The sequence below is a fragment of the Haliaeetus albicilla genome, chromosome 4, assembly GCF_947461875.1.
Source record: "Haliaeetus albicilla chromosome 4, bHalAlb1.1, whole genome shotgun sequence".
NCBI classification, from domain to species: Eukaryota; Metazoa; Chordata; class Aves; order Accipitriformes; family Accipitridae; genus Haliaeetus; species Haliaeetus albicilla.
Genome location: NC_091486.1, coordinates 45,803,181 through 45,815,362, shown reverse-complemented (window position 1 = coordinate 45,815,362; position 12,182 = coordinate 45,803,181). Strand labels below are relative to the sequence as shown.

The 12,182-nt window shown below is 46.7% G+C and overlaps 1 protein-coding gene across 2 annotated transcripts in view; it reads left to right on the top strand.

Annotated features, from left to right (window-relative positions):
* Nucleotides 1–1,445: 1,445 nt before the first annotated feature.
* CDC42 (cell division cycle 42) overlaps nucleotides 1,446–12,182 on the top strand; it is a 28,833-nt gene continuing 18,096 nt past the window's right edge. For both annotated transcript variants that reach the window (XM_069780492.1, XM_069780494.1), the window contains exon 1: nucleotides 1,446–1,568. The gene's annotated coding sequence lies outside the window, so the exon portion shown is untranslated. The remainder of the gene's footprint in view (nucleotides 1,569–12,182) is intronic.

Below are 12,182 nucleotides of genomic sequence, written 5' to 3'. Positions count from 1 at the left end.
TTTTGCTCCATCTTTGAACATGCAGCTAAACCAGGGCTCACTTAAAAGGCCCAGCAGAAAGATGCTCTTAACGTCTGATCCTCTCCTGGGTGCTCCCCAGAGCTGACGTTTGCTGACTCTTAGGGCTGCCATGAGCCTTCTTGTTGTCTTCTGGTCCTGAGAGATGGATTTATTAACGGCTTGATGGCACGAACGATAACTGAGTGAGAGAAAACATCTCTCAGACATGCTAAAATTGCAGGACGCACTGAACCAGGGCCAAGCACTTGCAGACAAAATTAAAAACTATATAGAGGTTTTTTTTTTCAGCCTTTTCAGGTGGTTTTCAGCTGCCCACAGCAGGGAGTTTTAACCACGGGCTTTCTGCTGCTTCCATATCACCTTCTTGAGCCGCGCTGCAAGACCGGCAGGTCTTCCTGGCTTTTAAAAATTGAATTAACTCTAAAAAAAAAGTTTTCTGTTTCAGGCCAGATTTTGGCTCCTGCTTCTCAAATTGGCAGCACCTGGAGATTTTCTTGTGCTCTTGTTCCTGAAGGGTAGTGTTTCCTTTTATTTGAGGGGGACTTGGGGGTATTTGGTTATAACCCCCTGGGAATATCCCCTGCACCATGGGGTCGTCTCCCGGCCAGGGAGACTTCAGTAAAAGCCCTGCCGGGATGGCAGCACTAATTAGCTCATTATTGGTGATAAACCCCTGATCCGTAATCCCCCAGCGTTAGGGGACGTGCAGCGGATCTAGCAAGGTTAATAAAATTTGGGGATGGATTTTGTTTTCCCCTTAGGAGACAAGGGGACCTGGGACAAACTCGCAGGGAAGCACCCACGCAGCATTGTGACCCGACGGCCCCTGACGGCTGGGCGATGATTTAATTCTTAATTAGGCCCTTTCTTTTGGGCACTGAAGCCTGGATCTCAACAAGGGGAGTTGTAGCTCTTTGGCCCTTTTTGTTTCAGCTTCAGCTCCAGGCAGGAAAAGAAAAGGAAGAAAAAATTGAGGGAATTTGGAAACGGCGATGCAGGGGTGCACGTGCCACATGGAGGGGAGACTTTGTGCCCTCCGTGTGCTCCTGTGGCCCTTGGGGGCATGCAGGCGGGTGCAGGGGCGGGGGGGGGGTGTCCCGCAGCCCCCGGGGTGCATACACGGGGGTGCAGGTGCAGGGTGGGGGGTCCCGCAGCCCCCGGGGGTGCCTGCACGGGGGTGCAGGGTGGGGGGTCCCGCATTCCCCGGGGTGTCTGCACGGGGGTGCATGCTTGGCATAGGGGTGCTGCCTAGGGCCTCTCCCCCGGGCGGACGGGGCTCCCCCGGTGCGGGGAGGCCAGCAGCCGGGCGCCCCCGCCCCCGCCGCGCCGTATACCGCCCTGCGGGCGGCGGCGCGCCCTCCCGTGGGGGGGCGGCGCGGCCAGCAGGGGGCGCTGCTCGATTGGCCCCGCCCCTCCCCTGCCGGCCGCGCCCCTCGCCACCGCCCCGTGCGGCGTCCGCTGCGTGGTGACGTCAGCGGCGGCGTGCCCCTGTGCCTGAGCCGAGGAGACCCCGCAGCGAGCTGCCAACGCCCGGCGGAGACTCTGAGGTGAGCGGCCGCGCCGGGGCGGGCACGGTACCGCCGCGACCCCCCGTCCACCTTTCCCCCCCCACCGTCATCCGGCCCCACGTCGCCGGCCGGTGCGCTCGCCGTGCCGGAGCCGCCCTCCCGGGCCCGCGGGCTCTGTGTGTGCGTGTGTGCGCTCGCGGCCTCCCCGGTGCAGCCGGTGGGGAGGGGAGGTGGGGGTGCGCGGGCTTGCGGGGGGACACCCCACCCCCCACCCCCGGTGCCTGTTGCGGGCGGGGGCTCGGCCTTTGTGGGGTCTGCCGGGGGGCGGCGGTGGCGGGCCGCCGCCTCAACCTCCTCCTCCCCTCCCCCGCTTCCTGGCGCGGCGGGCGGGGGCCGGACCCTCGGCGCTCGGGAGCGGCGGCAGGAAGCGCTCCCGCTCCTGCGCTGGGTGCATCGGCCATCGCCGGGGGGCACGGGCCTCGCTCCCCGCCGGGACCCCTCTGCCCTGGCTGCGGCGGCTTCCCGCTCCTCGGTGCGGCTTGGCTGCGGTCGGGGGCTGCGGGGAGGAACGCCGAGGGTCAGCCTGTGCTCGTGGGGCTGCAGGTTGGGGCTCTCTGGTCTCTTCCAGGCGAGCAGCGCCGGGCACCGTAGGAGCTCTGAGCCGCAGCGGGGGTGCGGGCACTGTGAAAAGGCTTAGCTTAAGCAGTGTGCGCTGCAAAAAGTCAGTTCCTGCACGAAAAGGAGTTGGGAGGCTCGTTTGCCTAGGTGTGAGGTGGCTGGCTTATGCAAAGAGCATCCAGCTACTGTCCTTATACAGTGCCAGTGATGTCGCTGGTTTTGGCTAGGGTAGGAGCCAGTGCCACTTTGAGGGTTGGCGTTGGCATATGTTTCTCTTTCTCCTTTGAAATCTCATCAAGATGTATATACTGCAGCAGCATGTCACCTAGCTGTGTTTTAAAGGTTTGTTTTGGTGATCTGGACTTCAGTAGCGTTTTTTCCTGTAAGTGGGTAGAACTTGCAGCTGGTGGCAGCAGCGGGAGACGCTTGTATAGCCAGGTAGCTGTGAACATAACAACTGGCATTGTGAAATGTGTGCTTAATGAAGAATTGCAAAGTGGTCAGAATTCCTGTTGCCCTGTCTGTGTGGGTACTGCAACGGGTGGAGCCAGAGCGGCTTTGCTACCCTCTTTTGACAAAAGCGTGGGGAAGACAAGGCCTTAACGAGGAGGAGGCCATGTTAGATGACAACTTGGTAGTCAGAAGTAGTTCAGTCTGGCCATCTGTGATTGTCTTTGTCTTGTGTTCGTCTGTGTTTCTTCTCTCCCAGAAAGGAGGTGCTAGCTGTCTTTATTCAAAGTGTTAAATCATAGTTGTCTAAATGTCGTTACCCCCCCCCCTTTTTTATTTTTTTGAAAGGTATTTAAAATCTGGATCAAGCTCCTGGTATTGCTAATCGGAATAACTCAGTAAAGCACTTAAAGCTTCTCTCTTTCAGTTAGCAAAAGGGTCTTATGCAAAACCAACTTTAGATAGAAAGCCTTTGTATTCAGCTAGCTATATGTGGAAAATGTGTTGTTCTGCTTTGTAAACTGTTCCTTCTTGTTAGTATAGGATTATGGGGAAGGCAGTGTAGGCAGATGTGTATTTGAAACAGGTCTTATGGATGCACATTAAGACTTGAATCAGTATATTGCTAATTGTAGAAATGATTCTGTGTCTAAACTGTTCACTTGTTGTATGCCTCAGTAACAATGAGGACAAGGATTTTTAAGTCTTGGCAAGGAATACAAACTACTGTGATGCAAGATAAAACATGTTTGCACTTTGGTAACATGTTCTAGGCAGAAATTTTAGTCATTAGATTTGCATACTTTGAACTTGGTTATTCATGACCTGCAACTGGTGCTCTTAATTCATTATATGCCCTGCATTGGGGTTGTTTGTTTGCCTGAAACTGATGGCCAGTTTTAGGAAGTTTATGATGTTTTCACTGTTTAATAGAAATGTTCTGGAAGTCCTAGAGTGTCTGGACTATCTAAAATAGAAACCGTGGATCTTCTACTAACAGAACAATAGTAAACAGAAATGGAGCCCATCTGAAACCCCTAGGGATTTCCCTGATGAGTGTGCAACTGTGCTTTTCTTACTTTCCTGTAAAGCACAAGAAGGCCTGATGTGAGGTGCAGCATGAAGTTGACTGCTAATCTTGATGTAAAAGTTGCTTCTGCTTAAAATGCAGCTGTAGTACTAAAATGAATTTCCAAGCCTTATAAGCACAGACAGCCAGACATCTTAAATCTTTTCAACAGCTATCTGTTACCCTACAAGCTTCAGAGTTAATATAGCATATTGTATTTTGGTTGCAACATTGCTTCTGGCTCCTGAGAACTTGTACAATAAATTAATATGCATCACTGCAGTTGAGGTGTGCGTAATCTGTTTTACACTGGTGTGAGTGCTCACAGCTTTTAGAAGTCATCTATGAGCCTGTGTGTTTTAGCCCTCTGTCTCCTCTGCCTGCCTTTTGTGGTCAGCTGAGCTTTCACACTGTCATTAGGCTCAATCATATGAATTTCAATGATCTGAGCTTCTATAGTAATAGCCTGTAAGGAGGAATTGTAAGGGGGATGTAGTTATCCTCGCTCTTGAGGCTCCTGAGGCTCCCTTTCTGAGGAAAGAACACCACCTTTTTTTGTAGAAGATGAAGGTGCTGTCAAATTAAATGGAAGCAAAATTGGTTTCTGATACTCCAGCTAGTAAGAAGCTCTCTTTAACTACTTAGTGTATGGTAGACTTCTGCCTTGGCTCCTCTCAACCCATTATGCTGAATGCAGGTGAAACCTCCCCTATTTTTAGTATTTAATACATGACAAATAAAACAGTGTGTTGATTAGATAAGCTTTTATGCTGAAGTTTTAAAGAGATTTAGAGTATTTTTACAGTTCTGTAACCTATCATCGTTTAACTAGGTGGTTTCCTTCAAGCCCTGTTTAAAATAGCTTACACCATACTGGCTAAGGGTGTCCATCGGAAAGTATTACCCCTAGAAATGGCGGGTAAAACCCTTTCACCAGCGTATCTTCTAGGGCTAAAGCCTGGTACAAAGTTATCCCACCCTGAGTATGTCTAGTCACCCCTGTGTAGTGGTCAGCTGCCTCTTGCAGCCCCTGCTGCATCTTTATGACGGTGTGCAGGTAAATGCCTGAGATAAGTGACAGAATGGCATTAAGACAAGGTATTTCCAGCTTCTGGTGGTGGATCCTTTATGTTGTTCTTGGATGGAAGAACTGGATTTGTTTACCCAGCCCTGGGTGTGCAGTAAACTTAAAATAGTGAGTACCAGAAGCAGGGTTTCAATGTTCTTGTCATGTTGTTGATCTTTGTAAGCTTCCCTTTGAGTTTCAGATAGTGACTTCTGTTTTAAAGAGTTTTAAAACTTCAAAACACTGTTTGGCCTGTTTTCAGTAAAGCAGCTGTCCTTTTCTTGAGATTATTGACTTCTAAACCAGTGACATTTTATAGAGAAAACAGAGTTAGTTTTGCAAAAGCTTTTTAAAAAACCATTATTCTATTTTAAGCTCTTGTGCTGCTAATTCACCCCATTACTTCTGAATGTTATGGCGTAATTCCTAGCAGGAGAGTTGGTCTGTGCACTGTTCTCTTGTCTTGTGAAAAACCAAAACAAAACCTTTATTATAAAGTAGTAATGCAGGGGCTTCCTTTGAGCCTTTCTCTCTGGAGGTGGTCGCAGATACCAGCTCATCTGTACTAAGAGTTCCATGCCTGTGGTCAGATTGCGTGGTATCAGCGCCTGTTTTCCAAGTGTAGACCAAACTATGGCAGGGTGAAGGTTTTTACCAAGCTAATACAGTGTTACAGCAAACCTTAAACTGTGTAGTGGTGTGGGACTAGGGGAGGCCCAGAGGCAGACTGCTGAGTACAACAGGAAAGGATTGCTGTCACTTGTGGTGCCAGACTCACAGCAATAGCTAAGGCTGCCAGAATTGTCTTGGTTTGTAACAAGCTGTTTTGAATTGCTCAGCTCTTCTCAAGTTGAAAGATGCTGTGCTGTGTTGTTGGCCAATGGTGAGTATTCTGTTTTGGGGAAAAAAATGACAAAAATGCTCCTGCAGCTTTGGATGCAAGGAAAGAAGGCGTCTGCCACTTCATAAACTGGTGTAGCTGTTTACGTTGGGCCAGCTGTGGTTGGTAAACAGCTGAATGCAAAAGGGCTGGTTGTGGGACGGCTCTGTGCTGGGCTTGGATTTGACAGTGGGCATGCTCTGGTTGTGGTTCACCTTGATGTGTTTGAGCAGTTAGCTTGAGTTTAGTAATTTTTTTTTTTTCTTAGTGCTTGTGAAGTGTTGCTGAGCTAAAGGCTTAGTTCCTCTCAGAAGGATCCTCTTCTCCCATGTCCTGGAGTGGGGGCTGTTACTTCTTCTTGAGCATTTTCTGCATTTACCTACTGCTGAGAAGCTGCCGGTTGCCCAACAGGCTCTTGGTCTTGCTTCCTCTGCCACAATCACGGCACTGTGGGTGGCTTGCCTTCTGCCGTGCAAGGGAGGGTGGTTCCAGCTGCTCTGGTTTCTTCCTCTGGTTAGGTGAGTGTAGGACAACCACTGCTGCTTCAGTCCTGGTGTGAGTGAGCCTTCCAGCTGCTTTGTTAGGTTTAATATAAAACACCAAGATAGCTCAGTGTCTGGGAAAAGTTGCTTTTGCAATATTTTTTTAACAAAGCTTCCTCTCTTTAGTCCTCAGACAGTATGTTGCTACTCGGCCTGAGTTATCCCCCTCCCCAAACACACAGCATCCTCAAGGAACTCTTCAGGCTGTGTGCATGGAGCACCCGCAACTCTGCCATTCCCTGAGCGTAACAGGAAGGAGAGGTGATCTGTTGCAAGTGCATGCAGGGTGCTTGCCACTATGCAAAAATGTGCCTCAAAATAGAGGAACTTCTGCCAGTGTCTGTTTTACCACTGTTAAATGTAGTTGGCCATGGGTATGGGGAGAGAAGCATCGAGGCTAGTGTGCACCATTATTTGGTAGTATGCGCAAATAGGAGTATAGGTACAGCTTGTATTTTTAAATATGAACAGTATGAAACTAAGCTAATAAAGATAGGTTTTTTTAATGTGGTGTTAAAAATACTGAACAGGATTTTGTTACACGGTAGAGTAAAACAGCTTCTTGTCGAGTATGAAAGTGAAGAGTAATAATGCAAGATTAAAATGCCTTTGACAAAAAAGGACTTAATGTAAGCCCACATACTTCCCAGTGTTTAATCTGGGGCAGGTTTTCCCAGTGCTGGTGGCTGGTTTGACTGTGTAACCTTAACCAGAGTGATAACAGAAGAAGTTGATGCTTTTGCTTTTTTCTGTTGAGCTCATGATAAAGTTAAGGTAGTTGTTTTGAGCTGTGAAGTGGGATAGATTGACAATGCTGGCGCTAAAGCAGGTGAGCAGGTGTGGGTGTGGCTGCACCACAGTGTAACTGGTGTGGCAGCAAAGAGCCCACTGAGTCGCATGCTCTCTGTCTGACTGGGCTGCATGGGCAGCTTTCTTGCTTTGAATTTAGGACTAAAAGGGGATGATATGGCTTTCCCCTTCTTTTTTTGAAGTTGTAGAACTTGAAACGTGTTACAGTACTGCTGGTAGCTTAGGTTCAGGCTTCTAAAATTCCCCCACCCAGCTGTCTTCACTTCCTATCTTGTGTATGTCTCTGCTTTGCCAGTTTCTTGTGAGGAGCCTTTATGAAGATAAGCAAAGTAGCTTAATTGGACACCTTCCATATAAACCAAATAACAACGCTGTTTTTTGGAGATAGTTCTCCCTTGTGGAATGCAAATTCTGAGATAGGATTTAAAGGATTGTCTGACTTGTTAGTGGCAGTTAAAAAAACCCAAAAACCAACCAATCAACCAGTGCTTAAAAAGAAGGATATCTTTTTCAAGATCCTGAACTGATATGGTATAAGACTGTTTCTTGAGTCTGTCCCTTCTGCTTTTTGCAGGTTTTGCCTTGGACTTCGTGATTTGCCTTGTTCTAAGGGAGTGCAACTCCTGCACTGGTTTGTAGTTTGACAGCCTTTTTAGGCTCTGTTTAAGAAATTAAGTACCCAGGCCTTAAGCTCAACTTGGAACCTTTGGGAGCAAATACATTTGTGTATATAGCTTGTGTGCCTGCAGTAGTCTGAGCTATGGGGAAGATGGGTGGGTGATCTTGGTCACCAAGTGGTTTAGAGCATAATATATTCTTTTAATTTCATTTACCACATTGATAGCATAGAAGTGACAGATGTGTTTAGTTCTGGGGTGAGATCTCCATGAAGAAGAAGATTCCTAGCAGGCTGAAAGGTGGGCTTTGGGCTGGAAGATTTAGGTAATGTCTGTAAATGGCTGCTGTACACCTGCAGAGGAGAATGCTGGCCATGGTAATACTGCTCTTGAAACCAGTTTTGCTTTCTGTGCCAGTTAGTCTTTTTGGAATTCAGCTCTTAATCAGAGAGTGGCTTCTGTTGGTGTTTTGCATCATAGGTTTGTGACAGTATCAGTGTACCAAGAGGTCCAGGGTTTTTTAGCTCTGCAGTTGACAGCTGTAGTCGTGTAGTCTCTTCATTAGTGGCTTGCAATCTTTGCAGAGAACTGGTGTGTTGTGTGCAGTGGTCTTTGGGTTGAAGTGTTTGTTGTGCCAGGTTTGTAATACAGGCACACAGTCAGTACCTTCTCCATATAATGCTGGTAGGTATCTCTGGTGGGGAAACACGATTGCTTGGATCGTAGTAGCTGATTATCTCTTGTTGGTGCCCCTGATTTGGGAGACTTGTCACTTTGAAAAGCAAAAGTGTTAGTTTGTAGTAGGGATAGAGGAGGTGCCAGAGGGCAAGGACCTTGAAATGGCAGGGCAAGGGTGCCTTGAAATGGATGTAATTAATCTAGGAATGATTATCAAATGCAAACAAAGACTTTATTTAGAAATGTGTGTTTTTTATAAGATATGACATGAAGGTAGTGTGGAAGGGTAAAAGTGGTTAACAGAGATCATGAGTAAAATCCTGTGAATATTGTTCCTTTCATTGTGGACTCCCAAGTGCTTTGACCCCACTGGAGTTAGAGGAATAACCTGTTTACTGTAAAATTACATTGTCTGGGGGAAAGGACTTATTCTTAGTTTTCAGAAACGGCTCTGTTTTCTTGCAATGTGAAGCAGGCTCTCAAACAGGATCTGGAAGCTGTGATGGACTGGTTAAGCTTTGCCTTGTGAATTAATGGTGTATACTAAAGAGCATCATGAAATGGTTCTTGGTCATCAGCCGGTAGTTGCTTGCAGCAAGCTGCATTTAGCTGGTACCTGTGATGAAATGGCAGCAGTTTCAGTCCTGCCTAAAAGAGGAAGTCTTGGTGCTGCTGGGGCTCGACAGGAAACTAGTGCAGGATGTGTGGACAGATTTGACAGCTTGGTTTCCTTTGGCTAGGAGAATGTACACATTTTAACCTGAAAACATGCTTTGGTAGCTTAAAAATAAAAGGATTCTTAACAAGCTTGAAGGCTTGTGGTTTCTACTTCAGATTGCAGGTACAGCAAGAGTGAAGGCAAGATCATGCAGATTCTTACCTCTTGGTTTAGGAGGGAATGCCGGTTGTGTACAAAGACCGACAAAATTTCACTTAATTCTTCACAGTCGGTAGTTCATATTGCTGCTAGATTATATTGCAACTACTCTGCATTACAGGCAATTTTTAAAACTAAGGAGCTCCCATAGTAACATCGCATTTCATCTGCTTGCCATTAAAATGGGAAAATTAGGCTTGCACAAGAGGGGTTGTGCTCCTCAATGTCAGGTGCATTTAGGACAGCATTTCTTGCAACTTGCACTTAGTAAGTGGGAACCTGCCACAGGTACCATGGATTTCTTCAGCCTTTTGTGATCCGTCAGTGTCTTCTGGTGTGCGTACAGGCCTGTGTGGAGAAAGTGCGTAATTCCAAATTTTCCTTTGCAGTAGGAAGGATTACCTATCTACACAACATCCCACTGGAGACTTCAGTTAACTGTTCATTGCAGCACTTGCATTTCTGTTACCACTTTTTAGGATTAATCCTAAATGCAGATCAGCTATCTTTCACAGAAGTGTAATCGAGCTTTAAAGCAAAATTCTGTAAAATGGGCCTGTTCAGTCTGGAATAGGGCAATCTGATGAATATAACAAACTTTACAAGGCTTTGCAATCCACAGTTTCCAGGATGCTGTTGAGTTCTGTGAAATTGTATGAGGTTCAACAAGGCCAAGTGCTGGGTTCTGCAGTTCGGTCACAACAACCCCATGCAATGCTACAGACTTGGGGAAGAGCGGCTGGAAAGCTGCCTGGCAGAAAAAGACCTTGGGGGTGCTGATTGACAGCTAGCTGAATATGAGCCAGCAGTGTGCCCAGGTGGCCAAGAAGGCCAATGGCATCCTGGCTTGTATCAGAAATACTGTGGCCAGCAGGACTAGGGAAGAGATTGTTCCTCTGTACTTGGCACTGGTGAGGCCGCACCTCGAGTGCTGTGTTCAGTTTTGGGCCCCTCACTACAGGAAAGACATGGAGTTGCTGGAGCATGTCCAGAGAAGGGCAACCAAGTTGCTGAGGGGCCTGGAGCACAAGTCTTATGAGGAGTGGCTGAAGGAACTGGGGTTATTTAGCCTGGAGAAAAGGAGGCTGAGGGGAGACCTTATCACTCTCTACAACTGCCTGAAAGGAGGTTGTAGTGAGGTGGGTGCTGGTCTCTTCTGTGAGGTGGCTGGAGATTGGACGAGAGGAAATGGCCTCAAGTTGCGCCAGGGGAGGTTTAGGTTGGATATTAGGAAAAATTTCGTTACTGAAAGGGTTGTCAGGCACTGGAACAGGCTGCCCAGGGAAGTGGTTGAGTCATCATCCCTGGAGGTATTCAAAAAGTCTGTAGACAAGGCACTTCAGAACATGGTTTAGTGGGCATGGTTGATGGTTGGACTCGATGATCTTGAAGGTCTTTTCCAACCTAAATGATTCTATGATTCTGTGAAATCCTGCTGGTGTGATCATGTGCTGAACAGGTTAAAATCCAGAGAAGTATGATCAGTTAACATATACTTTACTGAAGCACTGAAGTTTTTGATTACAATACAGAGAAGTTTGAGAAATTAAATAAATTCAGTGTATGTGCTGGGTTTTTTTTTAAGAAGTCTTTAGATATTGTTGAACAGAACTAAGTCATATTGACTTGTGTTACATTCCCAGTCTTTATCAGCTCTCCTCTCTGGGCTTGGCCAGATGGCTCATGATTACATGGCTCAAAATCCACTCACTGCACTCGAACTGGGATGACTTCAGCTCTTTCTAGTCTGTTTCAATTCCCTCAGATATTTAAAACTACTTGGAGTGTTTTCTAGTCCTGCTGGGTGTTGTATATGTTAGACTTCCTCTTATTAGGCTGCTTTGGAGGGGGGACAACCCCAAACCTCTTCTAACTTCTTTGTTTCTTCCTCCCTTGGCATTGCACTCTGGGGATGAGTTATTCTCTAGTCGTATCTCATATTGGATTCAATTACTTTTAAACCACAAGTCAATGATGTATGTGTCTTTAAAGCTATTCCTATGGAAGAGCAGGTCCCAGGATAGTGCATCTAAGCTCCCTAAAAATGAGCTTGTTTTCAGCTGTGTTCTGTGGACTTCTAAGAAGTGGAAAATATGAAGTAGCTCATCCAGCTAATCTAGAAAGCCTACTAATCCAAATAAAATAACTTATTCAACAATTCCAGTTTCCCACTGGTTAAGACCTTGGAGGCCTATGCTTAAGACTATAAATCTGTTTAAAACTTAGGCCATTTTATTTCAGTATTTAAAGATGATATATAAAGTTATATATCCATTAAAAAAAAAAAGGTGAGGGGATCCCTTTACCTAAAGATGTGCTTGAATGCATTTTGGTCCTTTAAAAATGTAATTAATCCTGAAGTGTATAAAGTGTGGGGGGAGGGGCAATTAAACAACTGTGTGAGAAGTGGTAGTTGCTTGGTACATAGAGGACTTCTAGTGGGCTAGTTCAGTGTTTTTCATGGTAAATTTTGTTAATTTCTTCCTTCAGAAAGAAAAAAGAAAAAAAAAACCAACTGAAAACAAATGCCTTCAGGCTTTTCCAGGTCCCCTGTTGTGCAGTTCACGTTTTGCTTTATGCTCCAGAGTGAGGCTTTGGGTTATTTGCACTCTGTTTTGTTCCCACTGCCAGAAAGCCTTAAGGATTGGGTCAGCTGGTAGGAAAAGGTGGTGCATGGTTTGAGTTCAGGGCCTTTGCCTCACACTGACACCCCAGTGTAGGGTGGGGGTGGTACATGTTTCCATTGGTGATGTGGACTATGCTAACCCTTTACTTTGGGAGTGAAGTAAATGTGAGAGTAAGCAGTACTTTTATAGGAAATACTCTTAATTTCAACTGCTGGTGTTCTCTGCGAGAGTAATTATGTAGATAAAGTTGATCATTCACTGCAAGAGTCAGAGTTGTCTCTTGCAGGAGTAATGCAATCTGCGTGCAAGGCGTGTGTGTACAGCTTGTGCTTTGTCTTAGCTGGAGTCTTTGACCTGAGCCTTCACCAGAGTACCGCAGCTTCTCTTCCAGGGCCAGTGTGGGGACTTGGCTGTGTCTA